Source organism: Nomascus leucogenys, chromosome 4 (assembly GCF_006542625.1).
Source record: "Nomascus leucogenys isolate Asia chromosome 4, Asia_NLE_v1, whole genome shotgun sequence".
NCBI lineage: Eukaryota > Metazoa > Chordata > Mammalia > Primates > Hylobatidae > Nomascus > Nomascus leucogenys.
Genome location: NC_044384.1, coordinates 62,363,588 through 62,385,227, shown reverse-complemented (window position 1 = coordinate 62,385,227; position 21,640 = coordinate 62,363,588). Strand labels below are relative to the sequence as shown.

General features: G+C 42.4%; 1 protein-coding gene and 1 pseudogene across 1 annotated transcript in view; one reads left to right on the top strand and one right to left on the bottom strand.

The window, feature by feature from the left end:
- TGIF1 (TGFB induced factor homeobox 1) overlaps window positions 1-21,425 on the bottom strand; it is a 48,310-nt gene extending 26,885 nt beyond the window's left edge. Inside the window, exons 1-2 of the mRNA XM_012506395.2 lie at window positions 21,115-21,425; window positions 15,154-15,226 (exon numbers count right to left, since the gene is read on the bottom strand). The gene's annotated coding sequence lies outside the window, so the exon portion shown is untranslated. The remainder of the gene's footprint in view (window positions 1-15,153; window positions 15,227-21,114) is intronic.
- On the top strand, window positions 4,756-4,846 carry LOC115834997 (annotated as a pseudogene).
- Window positions 21,426-21,640: the final 215 nt, after the last annotated feature.

The window sequence follows — 21,640 nt, the reverse complement described above, 5'->3', positions numbered from 1 at the left end:
TTAGGTGGCACGTGATTTTAATGTGGGCTTGTCCCCTTACTGGTAATGTTAACTTTGATGATTAACTTTGATGACTTGGTTAAGGTGGTGTTGGCCAGGCCTCTCCATCTGAAATAATAATAAAATTATTATTTCTCCCTATTTTGAAACAAGATAGATGTCCTATTCCTCAAACTTTTACCCTTTAGTTTTATCATCTATCATTTCTTCTACATTTATTTGTTGGTTTTCTACTCTATGGAAAAGCTTTTCCTTCTCCATTTGTTTGTTTGCTTATTTGTATCGGTATGGATTTGTGGAGCCCTATTTTATTCCCTAGGTTAAAAATCCATTACTATTATTTATTTATTTATTTATGATTTAATTATTTTATTTTAGTTTTAGTTTTAGTTTTTATTTTTTTTGAGACAGAGTCTCGCTCCTGTCACCCAGGCTGGAGTACAACGGCACAATCTTGGCTCACTACAACCTCCACCTCCCGGGTTCAAGCCTTAGCCTCATGAATAGCTGGGATTACCAGCACCCACCACTACACCCGACTAATTCTTATATTTTTACTAGAGATGGAGTTTCACTATGTTGGCCAGGCTGGTCTTGAACTCCTGACCTCAGGTTATCCGCCTGCCTCGGCCTCCCAAAGTGCTGGGATTAAAGGTGCGAGCCACCATGCCTGGCCTCCTATTATTATTTATTTCAGTGCTCAGATAATCTTGGATTTGGCCAGTGGGAGCTCCTCAAATTGGGTGACTTATCCTTTCGACTTGCCTCCATCACTCCTTGATGGTTTTTTATTTTCTGGCATAACAAAATGTTCCAGGTTCATATCGTATTCTCCCTGCCCCAGCCCTGGAATCAGTCATTTCAGATCATACAGACGTGTATATTTGTTATTATACAATAAGTAGTAAGTCTCAGATTGTTTTAGGCTCAGGACCTTTTCACCCTATTAAAAGCTACTAAAGAGCCAAAAAACTTTTGTTTATGTGGACTATATCTATTTACCACATTAGACACTAAAACTAGCCGGGTGCAGTGGCTCGAGCCTGTAATCCCAGCACTTTGGGAGGCTGAGGCAGGAGGATAAGTTGAGCTCAGAAGTTTGATAACAGCCTGGGCAACATGGCGAGACCCTATCTCTACCAAAAAAAAAAAATTAGCCGAGTGTGGTGGCATGGGCCTGTAGTCCCAGCTACTCGGGAGGCTGAGGTGGGAGGATTGCTTGAGTCTGTGTCAGGTGGAGGCTGCAGTGAACTAAGATCGCACCACTGCACTCCAGCCTGGGTGACGGAGCAAGACTTCGTCTCAAAAAAAGAAAAAACAAAACAAAACTAAACCAAAACTGAGAAATTGTAAAAATACATATTTATTAAATACATATAAAATAATAATATAAATTCATGACATGTAAATATAAGTAACATTTCACATTTTTATGAATAAAAACTCCATTTTATCAAATAAAAATATATAAAGAAGGATAGCATTGTTTTATATTTCTGCAAATCTCTTTAATGCCTGGTTTAATAGAAGACAGTTGGATTCTCATATCTGATTCCTCTAGTAATCTCTTAAAATATGTTGTTTTGGTAAAAGCTTCTAAAGAAAACTGGGCATCAAACAGATATGTAGTTGGATAAAGGACGAGTATTTTCACAGTCTTTTCTCTTTTGTTGAGACAGAGTCTTGCTCTGTCACCCAGCTGGAGTGCAATGGCACGATCTCAGCTCACTGCAATCTCTGCCTCCCATTTCAAGCAGTTCTCCTGCCTCGGCCTCCCGAGTATCTGGGATTACAGGTGCCCACCACCACGCCTGGCTAATTTTTTGTATTTTTAGTAGAGAAGGGGTTTTGCCATGTTGGCTAGGCTGGTCTCCAACTCCTGACCTCAGGTGATCCACCCACCTTGGCCTCCCAAAGTGTTGGGATTACAGGCACGAGCCACCGTGCCCAGCCTCAGCCATTTCAGGTACGTTGGCCAGGATGGTCTCGATCTCCTGACCTCATGATCTGTTCGCCTCGGCCTCCTAAAGTGCTGGGATTACAGGCATGAGCTGCCACCATACCCGGCCAAAATAATTTTTAAAAATAAAAAACAATTTTAATTAAAAAATTAAAAATGATGTTCATGAAAAAATGGCTACCTCATCCTGCAACTCAAACAACTGCAGAAACAGTGTTCCAAAAGATCACCATCATACGCCATGCACATCGGAAGTGCTCTTGTGAACCTCCCATTTGGTCACACAGTATAGTACAAAGATGTGAACTCAGGGTCAAGTTTTGATAAAATTACCAATTTTTACTGCTTCATCAAGGAAATTCTTAAGTAAAACTGTCTCTCCCTCCCCCCAGCCTCCAGAGTGTGTGGCAGTGGAGAGCTTGCCATGGCCTTGATTTGTGAAGGGCTAACAGTTTTATGTGCATCCGTTCCACATCAACAATGCAAATGTCAGCACAGTGAAAAAGGCAAACAATGCATTATTTGGAAAATAGTTTTAACCTCATGGGCCACCTGAAAGTTTTAACCTCATGGGCCACCTGAAAGTGCCTCAGGTACCCCCAGGGGTGTGGGCACCACGTTTTGAGAATGGCAGCCATAGATTGTTTTTGACATTTTCCTTTTTTCACTTAAGAATATATTCTGAGGCTGGGTGCGGTGGTTCACGCCTATAATCCCAGCACTTTGGGAGGCAGTGGCAGGCGGGTCGCTGGAGGTCAGGAGTTTGAGACCAGCCTAGACAACACGGTGAAACACTGTCTCTATACAAAACACAAAAATCAGCCAGGTATGGTGGTGTGCATCTGTAGTCCCAGCAACTTGGGAGGCTGAGGTGTGAGAATTGCTTGAGCCCAGGAGGAGGACGTTGCAGTGAGCCAAGATTGTGTCACTGCATTCCAGCCTGGGCAACAGAGCAAGACCCTGTTTCAAAGAAAAAAGAGGACCCTAGCCAGAATTGGGCCTGAGATTAGGGCCAAGGTCTTAGTATATCTCAGGAAATTCCAAGTTGGGGACTGCTCACTTATACATGGCCATATACCAAACAAAATAGATAAAAGGATATATGTAAAAACACTTTCTCCTACTATACTCTCACAACATAGGATGCTGCTGTGACCAAATATGGGGCGGGGGCAGGGCAGGGCAGGGGGAGGGTGCGGGTTTCCTCACACACCAAGCAAGCAATCAACTCTGCAACAGATGCTCCAGCACACACCAGTTGGATGTCCTTGTAACTGCCTAATGGGTTCTTCCTGCACAGACCCAATCCACTGAGCCCACGGCATTGCAGTCAAGAAAGAGTTCAGTTGACACGATACTGGCACTATGCAGGAGACAGTTATCACCCAAATCAATATCCCAGAATGCCTGGAGGTTAGGGGTTTTTCAAGGATAGTTTGGTAGGCAGGAGGCTAGGGAAGGGGCCATGCGGATTGGCTGGGGATGCAATCATAGGGGTGTGGAACACAGTCCTTGTATGCTGAGTTGGCTTCTGGGTGGGGCCCACCAGAGGAGTCACTGGTCTGGGTGGGGCCATCCAGTACTTAGACATGCAAAAGCCTGAAAAGACATCCCAAAAGGCCAAATCTTAGGCTCTACAATAATGATGTTATTTACTTACAGGATTAGTTGAGGAAGTTGCAAATCTTGTAACTTTCTGAATAATGGCTGGTAATTATTTAACTACTCCCACATCTTAGTAGAATTCAGGCCCCTCTCATCCTCCTAACTTCATGCTGTTCATCAGTTTTACAAGCGTAGTTTAGTTTTTGGAAAGAGCCGTCATCACATAAACTATAAACTGAATTTCTCCTGTGGTTAGCTTGGCCTATGCCCAGGTGTGAGCAAGGACAGCCAGTCTATGAGGATAGAAGCAAGATGGAGTTAGCCATGTCACATTTGCTGTCATAATTTTGCAAAGGCAGTTTCATCCTCTAGAATTCAGTTCAATTCTGACACCATCTACCTGAAGGTAGCATCAGACCTCACGGGTTGAGAGTTCAGTCCCACAAGACTGCCCTTCTTCAGACATCACAAGTAGTAAGTAGGTTGTAACCAATACTTCTGACCAACTGGCTATACATCAGGGTTCCCATACCCCTTCCACAGGTTTGATTAATTTGCTAGAGCAGCTCACAGACCTTTGGGAAACATTTACTTATGTTTACCTGTTTATTATAAAGGATATTAGGATACAGATGAACAGCCAGACGGAAGAGATGCATAGGGCAAGGTATGGGGAAGGGGTGCAGAGCTTCCGTGCCTGCTCCAGGCATATCACCCTCCCAACACCTCCAAGTGTTAAGCAACTCAGAAGCTCTCCAACCTCTATCCTTTGGGGGTTTTATGGAGGGGTCATTAAGTAGGCATGATTGATTACATCATTGGCCATTGGTGAACAACTCAAACTTCAGCTACTCTCTCCTCCCCGAGGCTGGGGGTGGGGCTGAAAGTTCCTACCCTGTAATCATGTGGCAACCACTATCCTGGGGCTATCCAGTAGCCCCTAGCCACCCACCCAAAGGTCAACTCATTAGCACACAAGGAGATTCCAAGGATTTTAGAAGTTGCTTGCCAGGAAATGGGTAGAAGACCAAGTTGTATTTCACAATATCACACGAGAGAATTCTGGTTTGCAGAAGCTGATGTGAGAATGACCTCAGTTACTGATGGCTTCTCTATTTCCTGTTTCAGATCCTGCAAGGTGTGGCTGAACTTCCCACCCTTGGATTACAGTAAAAACTTAACTGCATGTGATCCTTTGTAGTTAATAACATGATGATTGTGTTTTCACACTCTCGTGTGAGATATGCCTCCCTCAAATGTTGGCACATCACCCATCTGACATTAAAAAAAAAAACTTACTTTGCTGATATTATTACTGATGATTACTTATAATAAAATAATCATAATTAGAAAAATAGCTACAATACCATGAGATATGTACTTGATCATAAACCTACATTAATTAGGTCGCAGCTTGAGTTGCTCTCACATAGACCCAAATAAACATGAAAGAATTTGACTTGTCTCTGTGTCACAGTGTGAACATAAGCACTCCAGGGCTGCGGAAGCTCCACAATGTTGGTGATGCAGACCACTTCTGTATTGTCACTCCATCGTGGCTGCCCTCTTTAGTTTAAGATAGCTGCTTTAGTTCTCTCTACCTCTCAACCTTTAGGCCACTGGAAAGAGAGGAAGAAACTAGGGCAGGTGTGCCTTTTTTTGTTTTGTTGTTTTTGAGACAGAGCACTGCTCTGTCACCCAGGCTGGAGTGCAGTGGTGTGATCATAGCTCACTACAGCGTTGGCCTCCTGGGCTCTATTGATCCTCCTGCCTCAGTCTCCCGAGTAGCTGGGATTGCAAGTGTGCACCACCACACCCAGCTAATTTTTAAAACTCTTTTTTTTTTTTGAGATGGGAGTCTTGCTCTGTTGTGCAGGCCGGAGTGCAGTGGCACGATCTCGGCTCACGGCAAGCTCCGCCTCCTCGGTTCACGCCATTCTCCTGCCTCAGTAGCTCCTGAGTAGCGGGACCACAGGCGCCTGCCATCAAGCCCGGCTAATTTTTTGTATTTTTTTAGTAGAGACGGGGTTTCACCGTGTTAGCCAGGATGGTCTCGATGTCCTGACCTCGTGATCTGCCCGCCCTGGCCTCCCAAAGTGCTGGGATTACAAGCGTGAGCCACTGCACTCAGCCTTAAAACTTTTTTTTGTAGAGACAGGGTCTCACTATGTGCCCAGGCTGGTTGAGAACTCTGGGCTCAAGGTACCCTCCTGCCACGGCTTCCCAAAGTGCTGGGATTAGAGGCCTGAGCCACCACGCCCAGCCATGCCTATTTTTTCAATAGTACAATATGTGATATACATCAACGACGGGGAGACATTCTGAGAAATGTGTCTTCAGGTGTCAGGCGTGTACTTAGACAAACTTAGAGCCGACTACATGCATTAGGCATATAGTATGGCCTATTGCTCCTATGCTACTAGGAGTGATGTAACCATATGAGTACTGTAGGTGATTGCAACACAATGGTAAGTATTGATCTATCTAAACCTAGAAAATGTGTAGTAAAAATATGGCATAAAAGACAAAAAAAGGCTGGGCGCGGTGGCTCACGCCTATAATCCCAGCACTTTGGGAGGCCGATGCAGGCGGATCATGAGGTCAGGAGACAGAGACCATCCTGGATAACACAGTGAAACCGCGTCTCTACTAAAATACAAAAAACTAGCCAGGCGTGGTGGTGGGCGCCTGTAGTCCCAGCTACTCGGGAGGCTGAGGCAGGAGAATGGCGTGAACCCAGGAGGCGGAGCTTGCAGTGAGCCGAGATCGCGCCACTGCACTCCGGCCTGGGCGACAGAGCCAGACTCCGTCTCAAAACAAACAAACAAAAAGACAAAAAAAGGCACACCTATATAGGGCACTTAACATGAATGGAGCCTGCAGGACTGAATGTTGCTTTCTGTGAGTCGGTGAGTGAGTGGTGAGTGAATTCGGGAAGGCCTACAAAATATTACTGTACACTATTGTAGACTTTATAAATGATATACACTTTGGCTACACTTTATTTTTTAAAATTTCTTTCTTCAGTAATAAATTAACTTTACCTTACTATAACTTTTTTACTTTATAAAGTTTTAAATTTTTAAAAACTTTTTGACTTTTGTCACAACACTAAGCCTAAAAACAAGCACACTGTACAGCTCTATGAAAATGTATTCTTTCTTCATGTCCATATTCTATAAGCTTTTTCTATCAATTTTTTTTTTTTTTTTTTTTTTACTTTTTAAACTTTTTGTTAAAAACTGAAACACAAACACACACATTAGCCTAGGCCTACACAGGGTCAGGATCATCAACATCACTGTTTTTTTTTTTTTTTGACGGTGTCTCACTCTGTCGCCCAGGCTGGAGTGCAGTGGCGCCATCTCTGCTCACTGCAATCTCCGCCTCCCAGGTTCAAGCGATTCTCCTGCCTCAGCCTCCTGAGTAGCTAGGATTACAGGTGACCACCTTCATGCCCAATTAATTTTTGTATTTTTAGTAGAGACGGGGTTTCACAATGTTGGCCAGGCTAGTCTCGAACTCCTGACCACAACTGATCTGCTCAACTCGGCATCGAAAAGTGTTGGGATTACAGGTGTGAGCCACTGTGCCCGGCCAATATCACTGTCTTTCACCTTTATATCTTTCCCACTGAGAGGTCTTTGGGGCAGTAACACTTATGGAGTGTTCGACTTCTATGGTAACAATGCCGTCTTTTGCAATACCTCTTGAAGGACCTGCCAGAGGTTGCTTTACAGTTAATTTTTTTTTAATAAACAGAAAGAGTACACTCTAAAATAACAATTAAAAATATAGTATAGACGGGCGTGGTGGCTCATGCCTGTAATCCCAACACTTTAGGAGGCCGAGACAGGTGGATCACCTGAGGTCGGGAGTTCGAGACCAGCCTGGCCAATATGGAGAAACCCTGTCTCTACTAAAAATACAAAATTAGCTGGGCTTGGTAGTGCATGCCTGTAATCTCAGCTACTCGGGAGGCTGAGGCAGGAGAATCACCTGAATCTGGGAGGTTGAGGTTGAGGTTGCGGTGAGCCAAGATCACGCCATTGCACTCCAGCCTGGGGCAACAAGATGCAAACTCCGTCTCAAAAAAAAAAAGAAAAAATATATATATATATATGTATATACATAGTATAGTAAATTCATAAACACGTAACTTATTTATTATCAAGTACTAGTACCATCAAATACAGTAGATTTGTTTACACCAGCATCAGCGTCACCACAAACATGTGAATAATGTGTTGCACCACAAAGTTAGGATAGCTTTGACGTCACAAGGCAACAGGAATTTTTCAGCTCCCTTATAATCTTATGGGACCACCATCATATACGTAGTCTGTCTTTGACCAAAATGTTATGAGGTACATGACTGTGTATAATTTCTCCTCACATCCCATTGACTAGAACCAAGCCACACTGTCAAACTCACCTGCTAAGGAGTGTAAGAAATATAGCCTTTGGGCTGGGCGCGGTGGCTCATGCCTGTAATCCCAGCACTTTGGGAGGCTGAGGCAGGCAGATCATTTGAGGTCAGGAGTTTGAGACTAGCCTGGCCAACATGGTGAAACCCCGTCTCTACTAAAAATACAAAAATTAGAAGAGCATGGTGGCGGGTGCCTGTAATCCCAGCTACTCGGGAGGTTGAGGCAAGATAATTTCTTGAACGTGGGAGGTGGAGGTTGCAGTGAGCCAAGATTGCACCATTGCACTCCAGTCTGGGTGACAAGAGTGAGATTCCATCTCAAAAATAATAATAATAATAAAAGAAATATAGCCTTTGGTTGAATAGCCATGTGCTAGAGAAAAAGAGAGCACATGTGAGACAACAAGTAGTCCCTGTTACAGTCCACTCCTTGTTACCCAAATATTCATGCTCCTCCTTCTTTTTTCTATATATAAAACATACTTTTCTCCCTTCCAAGTAAAATAATGCAGTGTTCCATCCAGCTACTGCCTTCAGTTCAAAATCTAGGACCTCAGTGATATTAAGTCCTCTTCATCAGGACCACCGATGACTCAGGCGAGCATCTTCTAAAAGACAAGTTATCTTTCTTCCTACCTCCACCCACCAAAAAGATAGTGGTGAATCAGGAATGGCTTAATAAAAGCCCTCTTTCAGGAAAGAAAAGAAACGGAGGGAAAGAACAATCACTGGACTACTGCAATGATAAAATTCCTACTGAGATTAAATTGCAGATTTCCCAACGTACTATTGCCAAGTACATTTGATGTTGATTCTGTCAAGGAATCTCCTTGCTCATTGTCCTTTCTGTCTCTTGGCTTTGCCTCTGAAAGGTTCTTCCATTAGTTATCCTCCATAGCCACATCTAAAGTGACATTAAAGAGTATGCTCTTGTGTAGGTTCTGTTTGGGTGGCTCCAGGGGATGCTTTAGAACTTGGAGAGCTACAGATTATTAAAGGCCAGTCTTGTGCATTCTCAATCTATTTCTGATGTATTTTCTTCCATTCAGTTATTTGGGCAAGTAAAGTAAACACAGCCATAGATCTTTTCTGGAAAGAGTGCTTTTTTTTTTTTTTTTTTTGAGACAGACTCTCGCTCTGTCGCCCAGGCTGGAGTGCAGTGGCGCAATCTCTGCTCACTGCAACCTCCGCCTCCCAGATTCAAGCGATTCTCCTGCCTCAGCCTCCTAAGTAGCTGGGATTACAGGCGTGCACCAACACACCCAGCTAATTTTTGTATTTTTAGTAGAGATGGGCTTTCACCATGTTGGTCAGGCTGGTCTCAAACTCCTGACCTTGTGATCCACCCACCTTGGCCTCGCAAAGTGCTGGGATTACAGGCATGAACCACCACACCCAGCCTTGGAAAGAGTTCTTAAGGCTGAAGACTTTCCTCTTTTACTCACTAGCTGGTATGTGGCATAAACTCCACACTTGCAATATTATGATGGATACTCTGAGGCTGTATAAAGCAATATCCTTGGGCTGGAAGGCAACTTTACTATTCTGGCTGGCTCTCATTGTCTGGTTTGGTAAAGAACACTCGAGAAGCCTTTACAAACTCTCCTGTGAGGAAATGTATTCCATTCTAGTATGCTTTCCAACTGGCTAATTCTTGCCTTGGTTCATTGGTCTCACAGAACTTGCCTAAAAGCAAAAAGCAGTCAAAATACATAAACATTGATATTTCTTAAACACCCCTCCTAGAACTAAGGGCTAAGGGCCTGACTGACATGTGAACTGTCTTCCAAGATATTGCAGGAGATAATTTGTCTGAAATTAACATAGCTACCATAGCTTTCTTTTGATTAGTGTTAGTGTGGCATATCTGTATTCATCCTTTTACTTTTCACCTGTGCCTGCATATTTAAAGTGAGTTTCTTGTAAACAACATATAGTTTGGTGTTGTTATTTTATCCACTCTGATAGTCTCTGTCTTTTAATTAGTGTATTTAGATCATTCACATTCAAAGTGATCATTGATATAGTTGGATTAACATGCACCTTAACTGTAGTGTATTTTATTTCATTGCTCTTATTCTTTGTTTCCTTTTTGTTTTCCACTCTTTTTCTTTCTTGTTTGGTTTTATTAATACTATTTTTTTTTTTGAGAGGGAGTCTTACTCTGTTGCCCAGGCTGGAGTGCAGTGGCATGATCTCGGCTCACTGCAACCCCCACCTCCTGGATTCAAGTGATTTTTCTGCCTCAGCTTCCTCTGAGTAGCTGGGATGACAGGCACCCACTATCAAGCATGACTAATTTTTGTATTTTTAGTAGAGATGGGGTTTCACCATGTTGGCCAGGATGGTCTCAAACTCTGCCTGACCTCCAGTGATCCACCCACCTTGTCCTCCCAAAGTGCTGGAATTACAGGCTTGAGCCACCATGCCTGGCCACTTGTTTGATTTTAATTGAGCATTTACATGATTCCATTTTTTCTTATTTCTTTGTATATCAATTATACTTTAAAAATGTTTTCAGTCTTTGTCCTAGATTTTGCAATATATATTTACATATATGTCCACTTTCAAATAACATTCTACAAATTCATGGATGGTACAGGTACCTTATAACATAGTATTTCCAGTTCTTCTCTCCCATCCCTTATAATGTTGTTGTCATATATTTCACTAATCCATAAGCTATAATCATCCAATATATTGTTGCTATTATTTTGAACAGACTGTTTTTTTGTTAGATCAGTTAAGAATACCAAAACAAAAATATGTTATTTTACTTTCATTTCTCAATGCTTTATTTCTCAAATACTTTTTTTTTTTTGAGACAGAGTCTCACTCAGTCACCCAGGCTGGAGTGCAATGGCATGATCTCAGCTCACTCTAACCTCCACCTCCCGAGTTCCAGCAATTCTCCTCCCTCAGCCTCCCAAGTAGTTGGGATTAAAGGCTCCTGCCACCACACCCTGCTAATTTTTTGTATTTTTAGTAGAGATGGGGTTTCATCATGTTGGCCAGGAGGGTCTTGAACTCCTGACTTCAGGTGATCCACCCGCCTCAGCCTCCCAAAGTGCTGGGATTACAGGCGTGAGCCACTGCACCAGCCCTCAAACACTTCTTTTTACACAGATGCAAGTTTCTGACCTATAACAGTTTCCTTCTCTCTGAAGAACTTCTTTTAGCATTTCTTGCAAGGCAAATCTATGGGAGATACATTTCCTCAATTTGTATTTGTCTGAGAAAGTTTTTATTTCTCCTTCACTTTTGAAGGATAATTTTACTGTATACAGAATTCTAGGTTGCTGGTTTTTCTCTTTCAATGCTTTAAATATTTTATTCTATTCTCTTCTTGCTTGCATGATTTCTGAAGAGAAGGCCAATGCAATTCTTGTCCTTTTTTTTTTGTTTTTTGCTCCTGTGGCCCAGGCTGAAGTGCAATGGTGTGATCCTGGCTCACTGCAACCGCCACGTCCCCGGTTCCAGCAATTCTCCTGCCTCAGCCTCCTGAGTAGCTGGGATTACAGGTGCATACCACCACACCTGGCCAATTTTTGTATTTTTAATAGAGATGGAGTTTCACTATGTTGGCCAGGCTGGTCTCAAACTCCTGACCTCAAGTGATTTGCCCACCTTGGCCTCCCAAAGTGCTGGGGTTACAGGTGTAAGCCACTGTGCCGGCTGCAATTTTTATTCTTATTCCTCTATACATAAAGTGGTTTTCCTCACCCTCTGGCTTCTTTCTAGACTTTCTTCTTGTCTTTGGCTTTATGTAGTTTGAATATGATACACCCAGGTGCAGAATTTTTGTTGTTTGTCCTGCATGGTATTATCTTAACTTCTTGGACCCGTGATTTAGTGTCTTTTGTTAATTTTGGAAAATTTTTAGCTATTATTACTTAAAAAATTTCTTTTGTTTCTCCTTCAGGAAGTCCAAGTGTGCATATGTTACACCTTTTGTAATTATCCCACAGTTCTTGGATATCCTGCAGTGGTGTGATCATAGCTCATTGTAGCCACAAACTCCCAGGCTCAAGTGATCCTCCCACCTCAGCCTCCCAAGTAGCTGGGACTACAGATGAATGCCACCTTGCCCAGGTAATTAAAAAAAAATGTAGAGATTAGGTCTCAGTTTGTTGCCCAGCCTAGTCTCAAACTTTTTAAAAAATTGTAGTAAAAAATGCATATAACATTTACAATCTTAACTATTTTTAAGTGTATAGTTCTGTAGCATTAATTACATTCAGGGATCTCTGCAATTTTTAATCTTGCAAAATTGAAACTTTATACCTATTAAACAACAATTCCTTATTTCTACCTCTATTTTACTTTGTGTCTAGTAAACCACTATTTTACTTTGTGTCGCTATAAATTTGACTATTTTAAATACATTATGTAAGTTAAATCATATAGGACTTGTCTTTTTGTGACTGGCTTATTTCACTTAGAATAATATCCTCAAGATTTATCCATGTTATAGCATGTGACAGGATTTCCTTCTTTTTAAGACTGAATAAGATTCCATTATATATTTACACCATTTTGTTTATCCATTAATCCATTGACGAACATTTGGGTTGCTTCCACCCCTTGGCTATGGTGAATAATGCTGCTATGAGCATGGGTGTGCAAATATCTCTTTGAGGCCCTGCTTTCATTCTTTTAGATATATACCTAGAAGTGGAATTGCTAGATTACATGGTAATTCTATTTTTATTAATTTTTTGAAGAACCACCATACTGTTTTCTATAGTGGCTGCACCACTTTACCTTCCCACCACCAATGCATAGGGCTTCCAATTTCTTTACATCCTCATCAACACTTATTTTATTTATGTATGTATGTATGTATTTTTTTTTTTTTTTGAGACAGAGTCTCACTCTGTTTCCCAGGCTGAAGTGCAGTGGCGTGATCTTGGCTCACTGCAGCCTCTGCCTCCCAGGTTCAAGCAATTCTTTCACTTCAGCCTCCTGAGTTGCTGGGATTACAGGGGCGCACCACCATGCCTGGCTATTTTTTGCATTTTTAGTATTTTAGTAGAGACAGGGTTTCACCATGTTGGCCAAGCTGGTCTCAAACTCCTGACCTCAGGCAATCCTCCTGCCTCAGCCTCCCAAAGCTGGGATTACAGGAGTAAGCCGGTCCTTATTTATGTATTTATTTATTTTGATAGTAGTTATTCTAATGGGTGTGAGGTGGAATCTGATTGTGGTTTTGATTTGCATTTCTCTAATGATTATTGATATTAAACATCTTTTTATGTTTCTTGGCCATTTGTATTTCATTTTTGGAGAAACGTCAAGTCCTTTAACCGTGTTTAAATCAGGTTATTTTCTTTTTCTTCTTTTTTTTTTTTTGAGATGGAGTCTTGCTCCGTTGCCCAGGTTGGAGTGCAATGGCACGATCTCGGTTCACTGCAACCTCTGCCTCCTGGGTTCAAGTGATTCTCCTGCCTCAGCCTCCTGAGTAGCTGGGATTACAGGCAGGCGCCACCATGCCCAGCTAATTTTTGTATTTTTAGTACAGGAGTGGTTTCACCATGTTGGCCAGGCTGGTCTTGAACACCTGACCTCAGGTGATCCACCCGCCTTGGCCTCCCAGTGCTGGGATTACAGGCATGAGCCACTGTGCCCAGCCTGCTTTTTTCTTGTTGAGTTAGAGACTAATTTTTATATGGAGCATATAGAATCAGATACACACCTAGAGTAGTCCAGTGATAGGAATTAGAAGTCATTATGTGGATTATTAGTTTTGTGCATTTTATCTATCAATAAAGAAGATTAACAAAAAGAAGATCAACATAAAAAAGACTGCTTCATAAGAAAGGACAGAAAAAACCAACTAGCCAACCAGCTAACCAACAAAAACACAAAAATAGAAAGCATTCTCCTGACCTAATATAAGCATGGTGTCTCCTATATGTGGTGTATGGTTTGCAGTTCTGGTTGCTGAAGGTCAAGGAAAAGATAATTATTGTCAATAAGATCCAGAAATCTGTAGAATGGGAAACCAACTGAAGCAGGGGTCATAATCTCGTTGCCATTTTCATCTATATTTCCCTACAGAAAGTTAAGTCTTCATGTGGAATGAATTTTGTCATTTAATCTAACTTTGTTTTTTCCAAATGGTTTTCCAATTCTCTCAACATTGTTGAGTTTATTTTCCTCCATCTTAATTTATATGCTTTAATCTTATATGAATTCCAGTATATTTATGGTTGTCCTAGTCTTTTTATTTATTCCTGTGCCAGAATCACAGTCTTATAACTATTGTACATTTTTATTTATTTTTAAATTTTTTTTGAGATGGAGTTTTGCTCTTGTCACCCAAGCTAGAGTGTAATGGCACGATCTCGGCTCAATGCAACCTTGGCCTCCCATGTTTAAGAGATTCTCCTACCTCAGCCTTCTGAGTAGATGGGATTACAGGCATCTGCCATCACGCCCATCTAATTGTTGTATTTTTAGTAGAGATGAGTTTTCACCATGTTGGCCAGGCTGGTCTCAAACTCTGGACCTCAGGTGATCCGCCTGCCTTGGTGTCCCAAAGTACTGGGATTACAGGCATGAGCCACCACGCCCAGCCTAGATTTTTAATATCTAAATAAGAGTCCAATGAGTCCATCTCTCACTATTCCTAGTCATCTTTAGTAATAATCCCTTCCCCCTAAATTTTAGCTGAATACACACACACACACACACACACACACACACACACACAGTTGGCCCTCGGTTTCCATGGGTTCTGTATGTGCAGATTCAACCAACTGTGGATAGAAAATGTAGTTAGGCCTACTGTAGTTGCATCTGTACTGAACAATATAGTATAACAACTATTTATATAGCATTCGCATTGTATTAGATATTATAAGTAATCTAAAGATGATTACAAGTATGCAGGTGGGTATGCACAGGTTATATGCAAATACTATGCCATTTTATATAATGAACTTGAGCATTTGCACATTTTAGTTTCTGAGGTAGCATCCTGGAACCAATCCCCCGTGGATACCAAGGGACAGCTGTACATGGCTGACAGCCGGAGACTATAGATCCCAGCCTGCCTTCTTGACTGATGTGGTCACATGACTAGGTTCAAGCCAATGGTGAATGAAAATGAAGTGTGCAACTTCCAGGTCATCCCCTTAAAGAAATATCTACTTACCTTGGATTTTCCCTTGGGCTGGAATGTGGAAGTGGAAGTTAGCCAGCTTCTACCACGAGGAAAAGACACCAACCTAGATAACAGCAGCACAAAACCAGGATCTCTGAGTAACTTTGTGGAGTACAGCTTCATTGTAACACTGGGCCCTTTCACCGATAGACAATTTGGGGAGAGGAAAAAAAAACCAACTTCGATCATATGTAAGCCCTATATTTTTTGTCTCTCTGCCTTTAGCTTAACTAACAAAAAGCTGTTAAGAATAACTCCCCACTTTTTTTTGTAGAGATGGGGTCTTGTTATGTTGCCCAGGCTGGTCTTGAACTCCTGGGCTCAAGGGATCTTCCTACCTTGGTCTCCCAAAGTGCTAGGATTACAGGCATGAGCCACTGCACCCAGCCAGAGTAACCATTTTACTATTCCAAAAGTGATATATGTCAATTGTAGAAAATTCAGAAAACAGTGAACAAAAAGAAGAAATATAACATATTTCTTAATAATTCCATTATTGAGAAATGAATATTTGGAAATATCTATTTTTTGTTTTGTGTGATCTCAATAATGATAGATATATACACGAATAGGTAGCTAAATTTACAATAACAGTTATATAGACAAAAATAGATATAGTTATATAAACACAAATGGGATTATACTTTACATGTTGAGTTGTGATATACTTTTTTAATCTAACAGTGTATCACAAACGTTTCCACGTAATGAAATATTTCTCTGGTTGTAGTAGAATTTATTTAACAAACAGGGCTGCGGCAGTGGCTCATGCCTGTAATCCCAGCACTTTGGGAGGCTGAGGCAGGCGGATCACCTGAGGTCAGGAGTTCGAGATCAGCCTGCCCAACATGGCGAAACCCCATCTCTACTAAAAATACAAAAATTAGCCAGACTCGGTGGCTCGTGCCTGTAGTCCCAGCTACTTGGGAGGCTGAGGCTGGAGAATAGCTTGAACCCTGGAAGTGGAGGTTGCAGTGAGCTGAGATTGCACCACTGCACTCCAGACCAGGCCACAGCACGAGACTCCTACTCAAAACAAACAATGAACAACAAAAAACAACAACAACAACAAAAAACAAACAAAACCTTGCTGGACATCTAGAGTGCTACAAAATTTTAACCACTATAGATAGTATTTAAATAAACATCTTTGTAAAAATATATTTGTGCTTATCCATAATGATTTACTTAGGATAAATTCAGAGTGAGATTTCTATTTTTAAAAAGAGTATCAAATTTTATTTGATTTTATTATAAATCTTTTTGTTGTTGTTGTTGTTTCGATACAAAGTCTTGCTTTGTCGCCCAAGCTGGAGTGCAATGGGACGATCTTGGCTCACTGTAGCTTCTGCTTCCTGGGTTCAAGCGATTCTCCTGCCTCAGCCTCCTGAGTAGTTGGATTACAGGGGTGCGACACCACACCCAGCTAATTTTTGTATTTTTAGTAGAGACAGGGTTTCACCATGTTGGCCAGGCTGGTCTCGAACTCCTGACCTCAGGTTATCTGCCCCCCCCTTAGCCTCCCAAAGTGCTGGGATTACAGGTGTGAGCCACCCAGCTCGACCTTATTATAAATCTTAAGCCATTTATTGACCACTCACTTTTCTTAAAAAATGCAAACATGAGAATAAACTAAATACACCCCAGACTCACTAGCCCTTGCAGGACAGGAGAGGCCCTGGACAGAGAGCCTGCAAATGCTTTTCTTTTGTTTTTTTGAGACAGAATCTTGTTCTGTCGCCCAGGCTGGAGTGCAGTGGTGTGATCTCGGCTCACTGCAACCTCTGCCTCCTGGGTTCAAGCGATTCTCCTGCCTCAGCCTCTGTAGCTGGGATTACAGGCGCGTGCCATAACACCCTGCTGATTTTTGTATTTTTAGTTGAGATGGAGTTTCATCATGTTGTCCAGCTGGTCTCAAACTCCTGACCTCAGGCAATCCACCCACCTTGGCCTCCCAAAGTGCTGGGATCACAGGCGTGAGCCACTGTGCCTAGCTGCAAATGTTTTTCTTTATACCTAACGTCCGAGCTTCCTCACACATTCTAGGGTTCCATGTTTTGTCACCTCTTACAAGGGTAAGAAAACTGGCTAGAAAATTCATGTACAAGAAGGTCATAACAACTTTCTAGATATCTGATGCTAGTGGTTTCTACATTCCAGTTTGCAACTCTGAGAAACAATATCGAATAAGCACCGTCAAATACCTACTCCCGGCTGTCCTTTATATTGTTACTGTTCTTTGAAATTATCTTTGGGACTAGTTACGTTCTCTCAAACTGTAGCTTTGGTGTATTCCAGAGTACAAACACTAAAGTCCACACAGAGTCTCCATGTTCAAGTATAAAAATCTGTTTTAGGACAATCCCAGGTACTATAGTGTTTCTTTATCTCTCTGTAGTGTCTACCGGGTGTTGTATCCTTGGACAGGCTGGCCAAATGGCAGCATAATGCAGGGGACAAATTGGTCAACATTCCCACTGCCAAACTTGCTCACCATTCAAACTGGACACTGCCCACAGCCAAGGCTGAAATCTTGAAATCAGTGAGACCTTGGCCTATCTTCATTCTGAAGTTGCACTCTTATGTAACCAAAGTCACTTCTTCACCAATAATTAAATAGAGCTTTCAAAAGGGGTTGGGCATGTTCCTGAGAACCGCCCTGGGCTGGAGCTGGAGGATCCTGGTCTGCGGGCTCTAAAGGGGGCGCTGGCACCGTTGCTGTCTTCTGGGCACCCAGGAACTCTTGATTTGCTTGTTCCATTGGTGGCCTGAGGATGTGGTATAATTTTGGATCCTCTGCCTGAGAAATAACCCTGTCTTCTCCAGCTTCCAATGTCCCTGACTGAACCTCACTCTGCCTCTGACCATTTTGCAATAGGCTTTTGCGCATCATAAGATTCTAGTCCTGCTCATCCAGGTGTGTGGACACCGAACGCTCAGCTTTCCGCCTCCGGTTTTGGTAAGCTGGCTTGGTGTCCACAGGGGCCAGGCAGCATCGACAGAAGCTGCCAAACAGGCCTGGCTCTTGAGCTGCTCCAGGATGAGAGCAATGAGCTCCGGGTCACCGGAAGGCAGAGCCAGGATCATGGTGCCCGCGTTGCCTCTGTCTCACCCATTGAGGGAGACAAAATATGGCTTCTTCTCCAGGACAGGGGTGGTGACAGGGGCAGAGGAGAAGGAGACCAATAAGTAAGATTTCTGAGTCAAGGAATATGCAAAATTTTTTACATGCATTGTCAAATTGCCCTTTAAAAAGAATTTAGAAGTGTAGTGTAGAAAAGTATCACTTTCTCCTTGATCTTTCTGACATTGGACATCGGGGCTTTCAATATTTTTATTTTTTAGAGAAATGGGGAGGAGAGGTCTCTTTACTTTTCCCAGGCTGGCCTTGAACTCCTGGGTTCAAGTGATCCTCTGATCTCAGCCTCAGAGTAGCTTGGACTACAGCTGTGCACCACCATGCTGGCATAGATATTAGGGGGTTTTGATGAATAAAAATTCTTGAAATTCCTTATTTTCTGTTTTCAAAGATATTTGAAAGGAATGTTGAGAGAGACTTCATCTGTTGGTAAAAGGAAACTGGACTTATATAGGATGGGGTTCTGAGGTCTAGAGAGGACACAGATGGGTCACCTCTTTATTTAAGTTCACTGGGTAGAGCCAAGGGATCATTACTAGAAGTATGTCATAAGAAAGTACCAGATTAGATTCATGGTAAACAGGATCACCCAACCTAACTGGGGCTAGACTTAGAGATGAACTCTGGCTACAAAGCCAGAAAACTGAAGGGAGGTGGTGGAGAAGGTTTGAAACATGTGGATCATGCTAGAGTGGCCTGGAACATGCTATAATAAGGCACAGCAGCTCTTGAATTAGTTGTGTAATTGAGAATATGAATTCTAGACTCAGACTGCCTGGGTTCACAGTAAGTGTTAGGGATTATTGTGATCATTATTTCCATTGACAACAGCATCATATACTCATATCCACTGAATGGAAAAGGGTTTAGAAGTATTTAAGTGAGAATAATTACTTAACATTATAATATAATTATGACCAGTTCAGTTAAGTGTAGAACAAAAATTGAACACATAGCCTTTGGGAAGAGGAGGCAAAATTGTCATGTTGTATAAATGATACAATTGTGTATCTAGAAAACCTAAGAGAATTAATTAGTGCTTAGTAATGAACTCTGTGACCTTAGGCAAATTATGTCATCTCACTGGGCTTGTTTTTTCATCTACACATTAGGATAATAACTATAATTAATTTATAGGATTAATGTGAAGATTTGCTGAGAAAATACATTTAAAACTCAAGACATAGTGCCTGCCATTTGGCAACTGCTCAATACTGTAAGATACAACTGTACTTTTTGTATCACTCTTGTTATTTTTATTATGGCAGCTGTAGGATGAATTTGTAAAAATAATTCCCTTCAGAGAGATTTATTTAGAATCATTAAAGTTTCTCCCCCCAAAATCTCCCCCCTATATCTTCTATAAACAGTTAAAACCATGAAGGAGAGAAAAGTTTCATTTGTAATCAGAAAAACAATTTTTTTAATTGAAAAAATTATAGAGATGTCTCCCCCTGTTGCCCACGCTGGTCTTGAACTCCTCAGTTCAAGTGATTCTCCCATCTTGGCCTCCCAAAGTGCTAGGATTACAGGCGTGAGCCACCGTCCATGCCAAAAAAACCTTATAAAATTCTCAAGAATAATCTTTATAAAGAAGGCCGGGCGCGGTGGCTCACGCCTGTAATCCCAGCACTTTGGGAGGCCGAGGCGGGTGGATCATGAGGTCAGGAGATCGAGACTATCCTGGTTAACACGGTGAAACCCCGTCTCTACTAAAAATACAAAAAATTAGCCGGGCATGGTGGCGGGCGCCTGTAGTCCCAGCTACTAGGGAGGCTGAGGCAGGAGAATGGCGTGAACCCGGGAGGCGGAGCTTGCAGTGAGCCGAGATCGCGCCACTGCACTCTAGCCTGGGCGAAAGAGCAAGACTCCGTCTCAAAAAAAAAAAAAAAAAAAAAAAAAAGAATACTAGACCCTATGACGAGAACTCCAAAATCTACTCAGAGAAAAACAACAACTCGAATAAGCAAAGGAAACTATCATTTTCCTGAAAGTTTCAATATTATAAAGATGTCAGGTTTAATAAAATTCGAATCAAATCTCAACCTAATTTTGGGGGGAGAAACTTTAATGATTCTAAATAAATCTCTCTGGATTAATGAGTGGCAAATGAGATAATGGTAGTTAGCAAACTTTATTGTACAAGGGCAGGGCCAAGAAGAATAAAAATATTCATAAGCCATGTTTCCCTCCTTTAACATAAAAACAGTTCCACGAATTTAATTTTTTAAAAATCTTCATTCTTTTTTACTCTATTAAATGAAAGAATGCTAACGAGACAATGAGCATTTCTTTGTAGACATTACACTATTAATAATCCGGATGTATTTGAGAGTTACATATATTTTATCCCCAGCATTTCTGAATTCACCAAGGGACATTCAGTATATTATCTCACACCTGGAAGAGCCTTGTGAGGTTTTTGGTTTTTGGGGACAGAGCCTCGTTTTGTTACCCAGGCTGGAGTGCAGTGACGCCATCACAGCTCACTGCAGCCTTGAACTCTTGGGCTCAAGATATCCTCCTGTCTCAGCCTCCCAAGTAGATAGGACTACAGGCGTGTGACGCCACACTCAGCTAATATTTTATTTTCTTATTTTTTGTAGAGACAGGGTCTCCCTGTGTTGCCCTGGCTAGGTAAGTCTGTTTTGTCATCAGCTCTAACGAGAAAGGGAAAAACCGACTCAGGCAAGGAAACTTGACAAGGGCAAAGAATGAGTCAACGGCAAAGGCCGGAATGCAGTCATGCCACTCAGTACAGGGAACCATAGCCTGTGCCAGGTCCTGGGGGATACAGGAAGGATGCGGCCTACCTGGGTTTCTCTATGAGGAGCTCCTGCGGTAAGGAGGGGGCCCCGCGCAGCACCGAGCATGCGCAGGCCTCGGGATCGCGGCGGGACTGTAACCGCAGGCTCGGGTCTCTGGCTCCCTGCGGCGCTCGGCGAAGGCTGGGCTCTTCCGTCAGGACTGGCCTTTGCCCCGCTGAGGCAAATCACTGTTGTCCTGGAGGTTTCTTTCCCTCTTGTAACAGATATGTTTTTGAAAGATACCCGACCATGCTTCCTTAAGATAAGCTGGTCTGTGTTTCCTGAACCCTTCCCACCCTGAGATGCGGGCGGGAGTCACTCCGGGAGGGAGGAGCGTAGGATGGAGGCTCTTCCAGGCTGGAAGAGGACAGACAACTCCCGCCCCTTCTGCTGGGGTCCCTGCAGGTAGCCAAAAAGAGCAGGGGAACGGGATGGATGGTCAGATGTTCCCAATGGCTGTTTTTGGGCTGAGATGAGGTCATGCAGCGTGGCTGGGGCGGAGTAGGATGGTCTTGGTCCCCAACAAATGTCA